Raw genomic sequence first — 14442 nt, 5'->3', positions numbered from 1 at the left:
GCTAAAATAATGCTGAATATTATTAATGACACGTTATAGTGGTATTAAAATACAGTTTTTGCTATACTTTTCCTATACGCTGAGAGATATGGATAAGGATTTTGAGATACACCTCTATTTTTGACTTAACTGCACTCCGTGTATCCACACTAGCACACCAATATAAGGTAGGATAAAACACAGGTTTGCATGGGATGCTATGCTGGTATTTATTAACAGAATTCTACCTATACGGAAATAGTAGTAAAATAATAATAGGTTTTGTGTCAATTACTCAAGTATTTTTGGAGTAGATGATAAGATTATGTTGAAAAGTAAATTGTAAGTTTCTTTGCTGAAGTTGCCGTGAATTTTTTCCTTTGTGTGTCCTTATATATAAAATGCTCACGTGTGAAGCATGCCAGGATCTAAGCAGACAGGGAGGAGACCGAAGCTAAGCAAGGAGCCTGGGAAGCACAACCTAATCCAATTCATGCCCCCAAATATAGCAGCCAAGTAACTCATTGTACAAAAGTCAAGCTTAGCCCTGGTGGAGGCTGTTTCTGAGACCTAAGGATGTCCAGCTGTTAAGTAAGGCAGCGATAAGAGAAGAAAGCTACTATGTCAGCTCATACTAAAAAACCAAGCGAGCACTGACATCATTTTGACTATTTACTCCATGGCAGAAATACAACCCGTGGGGGAGGGAGGAGGTATGGTATTGGTGGGACAGGTATAAAGGAAGCAGGGTCTGCTACGGGAGCTTAAGGCAGATGAATAGAGATTTGGGGCAGGGTTCAAGTCAAAGTTGGCAGGAAGGGTACTGAAATCTTAGGTGGAGGAAATTGAGGCCTAATATCACTGCGATGAACTGGCCCAAGTGGTCCTCCCATTGTTAACAATAACCATAAAAATAATAACAGCTACCACCTAGTGGACACTTGGTGTGTCCTGGCACATTATGTATATCATCTCATTTGGATTCAATTTTTACAACAACCCAATGTGGTAGTTACTAGTGTCTCCACTCTTAGAGATGAGGAAAGTGAAATATTGAAAGATTTGATAAGTTGGACGAAGTCACACCAGCAGAGGTGGGATTGGAGCGCAGGCTTTCTTTCTGACTGTCCACACCCGTGCTCTTGGCTGCTACCAGATTCCACTAGGGGTTAAATCCTCTGACCAACTCTGTCCTGCTTAGAATTTGATGAGAATTAGATGATCTGAATCAACTGCTGGGGTTCTTGGAGATTTTATTGAAGGACTCTGGAACTCTCTTTTTTCCATACCACCCAACTATAAAGCATTACACTCAGTCAGTGAATATTCATTGTTCATTTTGGATTGTTTGAAATCCAAGTTAGGAAGATTAAGGATAAAAATGATAAGAGCAACAACAAAACCTTCTCCTTTACTACCCCAGGATGAAGACTTACGCTTCTTGGGAGAAAGAAGTTTTCTTCTCTGTCGAGGCAGGATGCAATATGTATCTTCTCATAAATCATGATTCTCTGGGACCTGCCTGTACTCGCCATCTGCACAATTTTGAACAGTTGGCCAATTATGTCAATTGACCCAACTTAATAAATGTACATATAACTTGAGTTAGACATCCAGTGGCTAGCCAAATGAACTAATGCAGTATGTCTTTTCCCAGATTCTCTATTCCCATGTGTATCTGGCATATAGTAAGCTCTCAGTAAAAGTTGGCTGCTCTTATGTGTGTTACTATTATTATGTACAAAGTAATCGATGTTACAGCTGCAAGGGTTTTAGATTGAGAACCCTCTACTAAAATGTTTCTGTATTTCTAGTGGCTATTAAACAGGACATCATTAGAGACTTTGGAGAAGATTAGCTAATGAGCCTCTCAATTCGAGACAACTCAGCTGTGCCTTTTCTTCTCTTAATGGCAGATCTTCTTACTCTCCAAGGCACTATTTAAACTATTAAAATAACTGATGAGATCATTACTGTTGTCAGAAAAGTTCAGCCTGAGCAGCTATTTTTACTATTACATGTAAAGTATTTGTTCCAGTAGAACTTCTTACACGCTTAATAACACTACAGAAGAAGCAGGTAACAGCAGAGCAGAGACGCAGCTCCAGAACTTCTGGGTCCAAACAACAGTAAGAGTATATTAACCTAATGTTACATTTTTTTCAGTCTGAGGTGTGGTTAGAGTCATTCCTTTATGTGAAGACAATTTCAGGTTGAATTTCTCTATGATTTTTAAATCAAATGAACACAAAGGCCTTAACTGTCAATCAGACTCACACAAAATACATTTCATACCCAGCACAGACCGTTAATGATGATTAGTAAAATATATAATAAAAGTAATAGTATGTGCAACATTGGTGCCCAGGAGTGCCCAAACCCATGACACAGAGCTTCCCGAGTCCCCATTTCTGCCAGGATGAAGTTTGGTGTCTGAGAGAGAAATCTATGGGGAATAGGTAATACAAAGCTGCCACTGCGTTTAGGGGTCTCTCAGCTTGTTTATCTTCCATATCATGTAGCTTTTTCTGGTGGGTGACGGGAACTCTCAGAAAAAATGTTCGAGAGCAATGCTCAAGGGCAGGTCCACATAAACAAGGGTGAGCAGAGGAAAGATGGGAGCATAATCACAAATAATAGCATTGCTGCTCATTCCAAGGTCAAGGCTGTGACATGCAGACCTCACTGGAGTTCAATAACCATTTACGAGGTTATTCTTTCAGCAAAAGTGAGTGCATTAATAAGAAAAACGAGGAATCACATGACTTTATATGGTGCCTACATGCATTAAGCACTCTCACAGACATCACTATCAGGTTGAAATAGCCTCATTTCACCACTTCCCCGATTCGTAGATGTGTGGGAAACCAGAGAGGGTAGCAGCAAGTGTCAAGGGATGCCTTCATCAATGCCTACCTCAGATAAGCATACCCTCTAAATAGAAAAGAAGGCCCTTCAGCCAGCTTCCATCAGGATCAACATTCCTAAATTATTTTTGGCAGCAATTGGGAGCCATGAATGATGCTAAGTGGCCTCCTAAGAGTCAACCTAGAGATGTTTGCTTTTGGCAGAATGTCAGACTAGATATTCTGAGGGGCCCTTTCACTGGAAAACACCTACGTCCTGCATTAAACATCTTTCAGAGCTGTAAGTACTAAGTTTTATTCACAGAAAAGCAAAGTCCCTCTAAGGTACAGCAATCAGGACCAGAAAGGTGAGTGGTACCCCAGGACTACACTCCCCTCCCACCCCCGCCTCCATGAAGCTGAAGTGGTTCTAAGTCAGAAGTGCTCCCTGGCTCTTGGCAAAAGAAAATGCATTTCCTCTCTAGAGAAAAACATTGCAACCACTCAGGCTTTTCAAATATTAAATTAAACGAAATATTTTTGCATTAAAATGATTGAATCTGTAATCAAAATTTTTTGCACAGAGAAATTAACAGGCCCAGATGGCTTTACAAGTAAAATCTTCCACAAAAGCCAGATGCTCAGAAATACATCTAGTGAGAGATGTTTAAAAATAGTATGGAGAACACTAAAAAACTGTGCTGAAAGACAATAATAAAGACAAAAGCAACGAAGAAATTCTATGTTCCTGGGTAGGAAAACTCAATATCATCAAGCTCCAAGCAGTATACTCAATAGTATTCACTCTCCAAATTAATCTAGATTCAACCCAATTCCAGTCAAACCCCTATAGTTTCTGTTTTTTCTTTCTCTTCGTTTTTTTGAGAAACTTGACAATGTGGTTCTAAAATTAACATGGAGTAGCAAACACATAAGAATAGACAAGATGCTGAAGAAAGAGAATTTGAGAAATCATTTTCTACCAGAGAGGAAGACATATTGCAAAGCAATGGTCAATTACGAAAATTCGGTGCTGACACTAAAATCAACAAACTGAGAAGAGGAACACAATAAAGAACCGAGAACTAGACTAACACATACATGAAAAACTGAAATAAGAAAGCAGTGGTGGCGTTGCAGGTAACTGAAGAAAGGATCAAGTTTTCAAAATAGCCCTGGGACAGTTGGTTAACCATGTGGGGAAAATTGACCCCCTTCTACACACCACACCCCAAAATAAGTTCCTGATGGATGAAAGACTTAAATGCAATACAAAAAAACTTCAGATCTTTTAGAAGAAAATTAGGAAAATCATTTTATAAACTTAATAGTGAAGAAGGGCTTTCAATAAGACCTAAAACTACTACTAATAAAAGACTGATAACTATAATTATATCAAATTTTTTACTTAAAGTACATCCGAAGACTTTATAAAGAACATTAAAAGGACAACCCATTGGGAATTCCCTGGCGGTCCAGTGGTTAGGACTCACTTTCACTGCCATGAAAGCGAGTGGCACAGGTTCAATCCCTGGTTGGGGAACTGAGATCCCACAAGCTGCGCAATACGGCCAAAAAATTAAATAAAATGAAAAAGGACAACTCATAAGCTGGGAGAAGATACATGCAACACATATAACTGAGAAAAGAATCTTATTTAAGACTGCTACCTATCAAAAAGAAAAACCCCCGAACAAGGAGAATAACAGGCAAAAGACATGAAGAGTTATTTCAAAGAGACGGAAGCCAAATTACAAATAACTACAAAATATTTACCCTCACTAGCTTTTCAGGAAATACATCTTGAGATCTCAATGAAGCACAATTTTATAAACATTAGTTTGGAAAAATAAAGATCTGATTATTCAAATTGTTATAGCAACTTATATAAGAAATTATTATAACAACCAATATGGCAGTATCTCATAAATTTGAATACTTGCCTGGTAGACTAGCATAAAAGTGTCATGATATCATTGTTCACAATAGAAATTGTCAATAACCTGATATCCACTGATAAAAAAATGAATAAATGTATTTTGCCTGGTAGAACATGATTTGGCAGAAAATCAGTTAGCTCCTGTTACATGAAATAACGTGAAAAAATCTTGGAAATATAATATTGAATGAAATGGCAATTTTCTGAAAACTGCATATAGTCTAGGAAAAAAATTTTATTTAACTTAAAAACAAACAAAATTAAATATAATTTTTTCCATTTTGTGACTAAATTTTTTTTTAAGTTTTTAAAAGAGGTAATGCTAAGCATTATCTTGGGGGAAGAGGAACTAATAAAATGAAGAAAATTCACACAGGTTGATTAAAGGTATTTGGGGGAGGAGAGGAGTTCACAGGTGTTCCTTTTGTTATTATGCTTCATTGTAGGTAACATATAGTTTTTGTCTTCAGCAAACATTATACAATATCTTTGAAGAGTTAGTATTAAGACATTATTTCTTCAGCTAAACAAAGACACTGAAGCAAGTGTTTTTATTAAGTATTTACTGTAACATAGAAGGAACAGCAAATGTGAGCGACGTCTGCACAGAGTAACAGCTAGAAATGCTCTCCCATAAAAAGGTGATGATTCTGGAGCTTTGAGGAGACGCTCCAAAAAGAAAGAACAAAGTTCTCTTTGTTCTAATCTAAGTGTGTGGTCTTTAGGATTTTGAAAATCTTACCATAACTGGAGATCACAATGGCAGCATGTATAATAAAATGAGCTCCAAACTGAAGTTTAGATCCATTGTTTAAACTCAGCTTTATCACTAATTAGCTTTGTGATTATGGGGAAATCACTTAAGCTCTTGAGCCTCATATTCTGCATCTGTAAAATGTAGTTGATTTATGAGCGTTGATGTTTTCCCTAACTACTCTCTTAGGAACTTTCAAGGATATAATAACAGTGTTCTTAACAATAATCACCATGCTGTGAATTAGGTCCCCAGAACTCATTCACCTTATAACTGGAAGTTTGTACCCTTTGACCAGCAACTCCTCATTTCTGCCACTTGCTGGCAACCACCATTCTGCTCTCTGTGTCTGTGAGTTTGGCTTTTTGATTTCACATGTAATTGAGATCATTCAGTAATTGTGCTTCTTTGACTTATTTCACTTATGGTAATACTTTCAAGGTTCATCCAAGTTTCCACAAATTATAGGATTTTCTTTTTTATGGCTAAGTAATATTCCATTATATGTATTTATGCATTATATATATATATATTATACATAATATATATAATGGCAGGACATCTCACTGCAGTGCTGGAGCCTTGGGTGCAGTGGAGGGACCACCAGGCCCTGCCACTAGCTGACCCTGGAAGCTTTCTGGATTTGTTTTCTTACAAGTATTGATTATTCTTGGTTTGAAACTTATTTCCAAAGTGCCCCAGCGGTTTCTCAGTCTCTGTTCCAGGGACACGGGTGGTGCTGGGGCTCCTGTCCCGGCTTGTCAATTCCAATTTCAATTTATTTATTTATTCATTTATTTTTTATTTTTGGCTGCATTGGGTCTTCGTTGCTGCGCGTGGGCTTTCTCTAGAAACTTGAGGACATGGGGACGGGGAAGGGTAAGCTGGGACGAAATGAGAGAGTGGCATGGACATATATACACTACCAAATGTAAAATAGATAGCTAGTGGGAAGCAGCTGCATAGCACAGGGAACTCAGCTTGGTGCTTTGTGACCACCTAGGGGGTGGGTTAGGGAGGGTGGGAGGGAGGCTCAAGAGGGAGGGGATATGGGGACATGTATACGCATATGGCTGAGTCACTTTGTTAAACAGCAGAAACTAACACAACGTTGTAAAGCAATTATACTCCAATAAAGATGTTTAAAAAAAAAGAAGTTGGCATTATTTTAAAATTCATTAATTAGTTATATTTTAGATTCACTCATTGTTTTTGAAAGAAAAAAATTAAAATATCTGAACTATAATATCATTTTAATAAGTTCTCCCAATGAAACATCATTTAACATGTCCCATTCATATAATTAACAACTGCGTTTTAAAAGTTTCTTTCCCAATCTCTTACCCTCAGGAATAAAATATGACAGTTATAGGCCTCAAAATCTATTGTAATGATTATTCTTGGAGGAACTGGCTAGTTGGCAACACAGTTCATTTTGTTAGTTTGTTGCTAAGAGTCGAATATTTTTGGCATTTGCACCTTTGAGTCCTCTGCTTTGTGGCTACTGTTGCCTGGGGTAACTTTAGAAGGCAGATCTTGAGCTGAAATTCACTCTGAAATAATACTTTTATGTAAAAGTTTGCTGTGTACTCTAACAGAGACTATACTCTCTTCCTTAGATAAACAGTTTAATGGCTATGTTGGAATAAAATATGACTTCCTAAGGCCTCATTTCCCCCCAAAGTATGTGGCGCTCAAATAAATATCTGCCCAACAGGCACCTCTTAGCAGAGGGCCACCATCTGGACTCACTTTATGAAGGGACCTATCTTTTTTCTTCCACAGATGGTGATTCTAGTTTAATGGTGTGGTGGCCAAACTGGGGAGGCGTTTCGAGCCCATCCCTGCGATGTCCAGGCACAGCTGGGGGGTAGAAGTTTCTAAAGAGCTTCGTGGGAGCCAGATAAAGACGGGTAGGTGGTACCTATAACTTTTCATGGGCTCTGCACCACTTGCCCTTGACAATACTTAAGTATCTCTGGTTAGTAGGAATAACAATTTTTTAATAGGGTGCTCGAACTAACACTGGACTCCAGTAATTTTTGAAAACTCGAGGGCTACAAATTGAAGACACGCTAAAGTAGGACTGTGAGGGGAATGACATTTAAGGCTTCAAGAAATTTCTCAATTCTAGACTCTAGAGTCTAGAATTAGTCTTCCGTTCACAGACTAACTGCTGCGCCCTCTGGTGGGCACACGTGGAAGCGCTGACGATTTCACACTGTGCCCTTTCTAAGACTTGCACCTACATCGCTCTTCCCTAGATTTTCTTCCCACCAGTTTTTAAATTTTTTTGAAGTCACTAGCCAGCTGGGCGACTTACTAGACACTGTCCACAAGTCAGGGCAGATTTGTAGCCCAGGCCTTTTCTCTGTCTACACATAGTGGACAAACCCAAATACTGATGGACATTCTGTCCCTAAGAGGGTTTCTTTGTCAAAGTCGTGAAATAGTATAAGCTTCAGCCCCAAGCCAGCTGGTCTCTGCAAGCTGGGGGGCCAGGGAAACACACAGCCAGAAGGGAAACCTTGAGGAGGAACTTGACTCACGGAGTCTTGGAGTGATTGTATCTCCATCCACTTCCAAACGTGGGATGTGTGTGTGTGTGTGCGTGTGTGTGTGTGTTGAAGGGAGGTGTATTTTTCTTCTTCTTTTTTCCTATCACCAAGCCCTCAGAACTCAAAGGTTTTTGCTTGTTTGTTTTAAATATTGCAATGTGATCTTTACAATACTCTGAGTAATTAAGGGAGGGGATTCTGTTCACATGTGGAGCAAAGCAAGGGTGGGGAAGGGACTGGAAATGACCAGACAGTTGCGGGGTGGTAGAAAGGGCTACAACAGCTGAAGGGAAGCCACAGAGAGGTGGCAAGAAGTGAGCCTTGTGACTCAGCAAGGTGGCAAGTGACAGCGGGGATGGCTTGGTGGAAGACAGGTGAGCACTCCCTCTGCAGTCCTAGAGGTCTTTGGGAGCACACCTTGGTACCCAGGACCCAGTGTCACCCACTGCTGAGGATGCCTGTAGTTAGTCACTAAGGGGAAGTGAAATCCCCAAAGCGGGGGGGGGAGTCTGGAGCACGTGGTTTAAAGGACAAACTACTGTCTAGGGACTCGATATTTACAACAATTATATTTGAAAAGTCAAGCGAATTTGAATTGAAGCAGTTGATTTGATCTAATGTTTCCAGATACTATATATACATGGAATTTGTTTACTTATAAATTAAATGCATTCTGTCCAGATGCTATGGTTTAAAATGTGGCAAAAGGAGGTATTAAAGTGCCATCTAGAGGGAAAGTGGAGAATTGAGCAGAAAATACTTGCAAAACTTTTTGTCTTTTCTTTCTTTTTTTTTTCCCCTGTAAAAGCAACAACATGATATTATGTTATAATGGTAATAATAATACCTTATCTTGCATGGTGGTACAAGGAGTAAAGCACACAGCAGCACTCCACAAGAGGGACATATTATAATATTCTTGGTTTCTTTTAATTAACTTATTTATTTATTTTTGGCTGCGTTGGGTCTTCCTTGCTGCGCGCGGGCTTTCTCTAGTTGCTGCGAGCGGGGGCTACCCTTTGTTGCGGTGCGCGGGCTTCTCATTGTGGTGGTTTCTCTTGTTGCAGAGCACGGGCTCTAGGCACGCGGGCTTCAGTAGTTGTGGCATGCGGGCTCAGTAGTTGTGGCTTGCGGGCTTAGTTGCTCCGCGGCATGTGGGATCTTCCCGGACCAGGGCTGGAACCCATGTCCCCTGCATTGACAGGCAGATTCTTAACCACTGCGCCACCAGGGAAGTCCCATATTGTAATATTCTTACTTGCATTCTTTTCTTATTCTGGTTAGTCAAAATGGTGTTACTATATTTATTAACAATACTAATCGCTGATTGGTGGGCCCACTGAATTTTAAGTCTAGGATATCCACTTAACAAGCTGTTCACTTTTTTTTTTTTATTTCCTCTTTGACTTCGTCAGTGATCTCTTGGTTATTTAGTAGTGTATTGTTTAGCCTCCATGTGTTTGTACTTTTTACAATTTTTTTTCCTGTAATTGATATCTAGTCTCATAGTGTTGTGGTTGGAAAAGATATTTGATACGATTTCAAGTTTCTTAAATTTATCAAGGCTTGATCTGTGACCCAAGATATGATCTATCCTGGAGAATGTTCCATGAGCACTTGAGAACAAAGTGTATTCTGTTGTTTTTGGATGGAATGTCCTATAAATATCAATTAAGTCCATCTTGTTTAATGTATCATTTAAAGCTTGTGTTTCCTTATTTATTTTCATTTTGGATGATTTGTCCACGGTGAAAGTGGGGTGTTAAAGTCCCCTACTATGATTGTGTTACTGTCGATTTCCCCTTTTATGACTGTTAGCATTTGTCTTATGTATTGAGGTGCTCCTATGTTGGGTGCATAAATATTTACAATTGTTATATCTTCTTCTTGGATTGATCCCTTGATCATTATGTAGTGTCCTTCTTTGTCTCTTGTAATAGTCTTTATTTTAAAGTCTATTTTGTCTGATATGAGAATTGCTACTCCAGCTTTCTTTTGATTTCCAATTGCATGGAATATCTTTTTCCATCCCCTCACTTTCAGTCTGTATGTGTCCCTAGTTCTGAAGTGAGCCTCTTGTAGACTGCATATATATGGGTCTTGTTTTTGTCTCCATTCAGCCAGTCTATGTCTTTTGGTTGGAGCATTGAATCCATTTACATTTAAGGTAGTTATTGATATGTATGTTCTTATTACCATTTTCTTAATTGTTTTGGGTTTGTTTTTGTACGTCTTTTCCTTCTCTGTGTTTCCTGTCTAGAGAAGTTCCTTTAGCATTTGTTGTAAAGCTGGTTTGATGGTGCTGAATTCTCTTAGCTTTTGCTTGTCTGTAAAGGTTTGAATTTCTCCGTGGAATCTGAATGAGATCCTTGCTGGGTAGAGTACTCTTGGTTGTAGGTTTTTCCCTTTCATCACTTTAAATATATCCTGCCACTCCCTTCTGGCTTGCAGAGTTTCTGCTGAAAGATCAGCTGTTAACCTTATGGGAAATCCCTTGTATGTTATTTGTTGTTTTTCCCTTGCTGCTTTTAATATTTTTTCTTTGTATCTAATTTTTTATAGTTTAATTAATATGTGTCTTGGCATGTTTCTCCTTGGATTTATCCTGTGTAGGACTCTCTGTGCTTCCTGGACTTGATTGACTATTTCCTTTCCCATATTAGGGAAGTTTTCAACTATAATCTCTTCAAATATTTTCTCAGTCCCTTTTTTATCTCTTCCTCTTCCAGGACACCTATAATTCGAATGTTGTTGCATTTAATGTTGTCCCAGAGGTCTCTGAGACTGTCCTCAATTCTTTTCATTCTTTTTTCTTTATTCTGCTTTGCAGTAGTTATTTCCACTATTTTATCTTCCAGGTCACTTATCCGTTCTTCTGCCTCAGTTATTCTGCTATTGATTTCTTCTAGAGAACTTTTAATTTAATTTACTGTGTTGTTCATCATTGTTTGTTTGCTCTTTTGTCCTTCTAGGTCCTTGTTAAACGTTTCTTGTATTTTCTCCATTCTATTTCCAAGATTTTTGATCATCTTTACTATCATTACTCTGAATTCCTTTTCAGGTAGACTGCCTATTTCCTCTTCATTTGTTTCGTCTGGTCAGTTTTTACCCTGCTCCTTCATCTTTTGTGTATTTCTCTGTCTTCTCGTTTTGCTTAACTTACTGTGTTTGGGGTCTCCTTTTTGCAGGCTTCAGGTTCGTAGTTCCCATTGTTTTTGGTGTCTGCCCCCAGTGGGTAAGGTTGGTTCAGTGGGTTGTGTAGGCTTCCTGGTGGAGGGGACTGGTGCCTGTGTTCTGGTGGATGAGGCTGGATTTGTCTTTCTGGTCGGCAGGACTGTGTCTGGTGGTGTGTTTTGGGGTGTCTATGAACTTATTATGATTTTAGGCAGCCTCTCTGCTAATTGGTGGGGTTGTGTTCCTGTCTTGCTAGTTGTTTCGCATAGGGTGTCCTGCACTGTAGCTTGCTGGTCATTGGGTGGAGCTGGGTCTTAGCGTTGAGATGGAGATCTCTGAGAGAGCTTTCACCGTTTGATATTATGTGGAGCCGGGAGGTCTGTGGTGGACCAATGTCCTGAACTCAGCTCTTCCACCTCAGAGGCTCAGACCTGACTCCCGGCCGGAGCACCAAGACCCTGTTAGCCACACGGCTCAGAAGAAAAGGGAGAAAAAAAGAAAGAAAGAGAGAAAGAAAGAAAGAAAGAAAGAAAGAGGGGGGGTGGAGAGAGAGAGAGATAGAAGGATAGAAGTTATTAAAATAAAAAAGTTTTAAATTATTATTAAAAAGAAAAAAATAATAAAAAAAGAAAAAACAAAAAAGCAAGCAAGAAAGAAGAGAGCAATCAAACCAAAAAACTAATCCACCAATGATAACAAGTGTTAAAAACTATACTAAAAAAAAAAAAAAGGACAGACAGAACCCTAGGACAAATGGTAAAAGCAAAGCTATACAGACAAAATCACACAAAGAAGCATACATATACACACTCACAAAAAGAGTAAAAGGAAAAAATATATTTATCTGTATATAAAAAAAAGGAAGAGAGCAACCAAATCAATAAACAAATCTACCAATGATAATAAACTCTAAATACTAAACTAAGATAAACATAAAATCAGAAACAAATAAGATGCAGAAAGCAAACCCCAAGTCTACAGTTGTTCACAAAGTCCACCGCCTCAATTTTGGGATGATTCGCTGTCTATTCAGGTATTCCACAGATGCAGGGTACATCAAGTTGATTGTGGAGATTTAATCCGCTGCTTCTGAGGCTGCTGGGAGGGATTTCCCTTTCTCTTCTTTGTTCGCACAGCTCCCAGGGTTCAGCTTTGGATTTGGACCCGCCTCTGCGTGTAGGTCGCCTGAGGGCGTCTGTTCTTCGCACAGACAGGACGGGGTTAAAGGAGCAGCTGCTTCGGGGGCTCTGGCTCACTCAGGACAGTGGGAGGCAGGGGTACGGAGGAGGCGGGGCGAGCCTGCGGCGGCAGAGGCCGGCGTGACGTTGCAGCAGCCTGAGGCGCGCCGTGCGTTCTCCCGGGGAAGTTGTCCCCGGATCACGGGACCCTGGCAGTGGCGGGCTGCACAGGCTCCCGGGAGGGGCGGTGTGGAGAGTGACCTGTGCTTGCACACAGGCTTCTTGGTGGCGGCAGCAGCAGCCTTAGCGTCTCCTGCCTGTCCCTGGGGTCCGCGCTGATAGCCGCGGCTCGCGCCCGTCTCTGGAGCTCGTTTAGGCGGCGCTCTGAATCCCCTCTCCTCGCGCACCAGGAAACAAAGAGGCAAGAAAAAGTCTCTTGCCTCTTCGGCAGCTGCAGACTTTTTCCTGGACTCCCTCCCGGCTAGCCGTGGTGCGCTAACCCCTTCAGGCCGTGTTCACTCCGCCAACCCCAGTCCTCTCCCTGCGCTCCGCCCGAAGCCCGAGCCTCAGCTCCCAGCCCCGCCCACCCCGGCGGGGGGAGCAGACAAGCCTCTCGGGCTGGTGAGTGCTGCTCGGCGCCGAGCCTCCGTGCGGGAATCTCTCCGCTTTGCCCTCCGCACCCCTGTGGCTGCGCTCTCCTCCGTGGCTCCGAAGCTTCCCCCCTCTGCCACCCGCAGTCTCCGCCCGCGAAGGGGCTTCCTAGTGTGTGGACACCTTTCCTCCTTCACAGCTCCCTCCCACTGGTGCAGGTCCCGTCCCTATTCTTTGTCTCTGTTTTTTCTTTTTTCTTTTGCCCTACCCAGGTACATGGGGAGTTTCTTGCCTTTTCGGAGGTCTGAGGTCTTCTGCCAACGTTCAGTAGGTGTTCTGTAGGAGTTGTTCCACATGTAGATGTATTTCTGATGTATTTGTGGGGAGGAAGGTGATCTCCGCGTCTTACTCCTCCGCCATCTTGAAGGTCCCCTTGTATTCTTTTTTAAGGTACCTTCCCAACCAAGGTCACGAGTGCCACTTGACTGTTTATTTCACAATGTCCGAGCATTGACACAAATCCTCACAGGATATGGAAATTTCTGCCTGGGTACAGCACAGTGTCCTTTGAAAGTTTCTTGGAGTTACAAAGTGTGCACACGTTCCCCGGGGGTGTTGGGTGCAGTGGGGAAGCTGCCTCAGTGGATAAAAGATAAATGTTGACATCTCTTTAGAAAGAACAAGTAAAACAAACACATACATGCACAATCATAATCTCCACCTGGGAATCCCACCACATACTACTACATTTATAATAAAATTGTCTGATGCTCAAGGGCAAAAGAGAGACAACTGTTTATTGAATACCTGTTTTGTGCCAGTTGCTGCAGGGGGTATTTTGAATATAGTCTCTTCTCGGAAAGTCTGAACTAAATGGATAATGACAATAATTTCTATACTTCATGCAGCACATTCTTTTACACACTGGGGTGAGCACTTAATCCGGTATGACTGGGGTCCTTATGAGAAGAGGCAGGGAGACACAGGGGACAAGGCCATGTAAAGACAGAGGCAGAGATCAGAGCGGTGCTGTCCCAAGCCAAGGAAGGCCTAGGGCTACCAGAGCTGGAAGAGGCCAGGAAGGACCCTCCCCTGAGGGCCTCAGAGGGGGCACCTGGGTTTCAGGCTTCTAGCCTTCAGAACTGTGAAAGAAAGAATTTCTGTTGTTTTAAAGCATTCAGTTAGTGGCAGTTTGTTACTGAAACCCTAGGAAATTAAAACTATATCTGAAGATGAGGGCTCATCAAGAGAGGCAGTGAGGCTGAGTGTGTGTTAAGTATTGTGGTTACCGGAAATATTCCTTTTCATTCTCTCTGTCTCTCCCCAACTCTTCTCCCCCTGCCCCCGGACAGACAGACAGACAGACAGACACACACACACACACACACACACACACACACAGGCACATTCCTAATTGAAAAAT

At 41.2% G+C, this 14442-nt stretch overlaps 1 long non-coding RNA gene across 1 annotated transcript in view; it reads left to right on the top strand.

The window, feature by feature from the left end:
- LOC137755973 (uncharacterized) overlaps positions 1-14442 on the top strand; it is a 46168-nt gene that overhangs the window by 21191 nt on the left and 10535 nt on the right. The window contains exon 2 of the long non-coding RNA XR_011072138.1: positions 7304-7431. This is a non-coding gene — a long non-coding RNA (uncharacterized lncRNA). The remainder of the gene's footprint in view (positions 1-7303; positions 7432-14442) is intronic.

This window comes from Eschrichtius robustus, chromosome 21 (assembly GCF_028021215.1).
Source record: "Eschrichtius robustus isolate mEscRob2 chromosome 21, mEscRob2.pri, whole genome shotgun sequence".
Taxonomy (NCBI): Eukaryota; Metazoa; Chordata; class Mammalia; order Artiodactyla; family Eschrichtiidae; genus Eschrichtius; species Eschrichtius robustus.
Note: the sequence above shows the minus strand (reverse complement) of the source record. Positions and strands in the feature narration are given on the sequence as shown.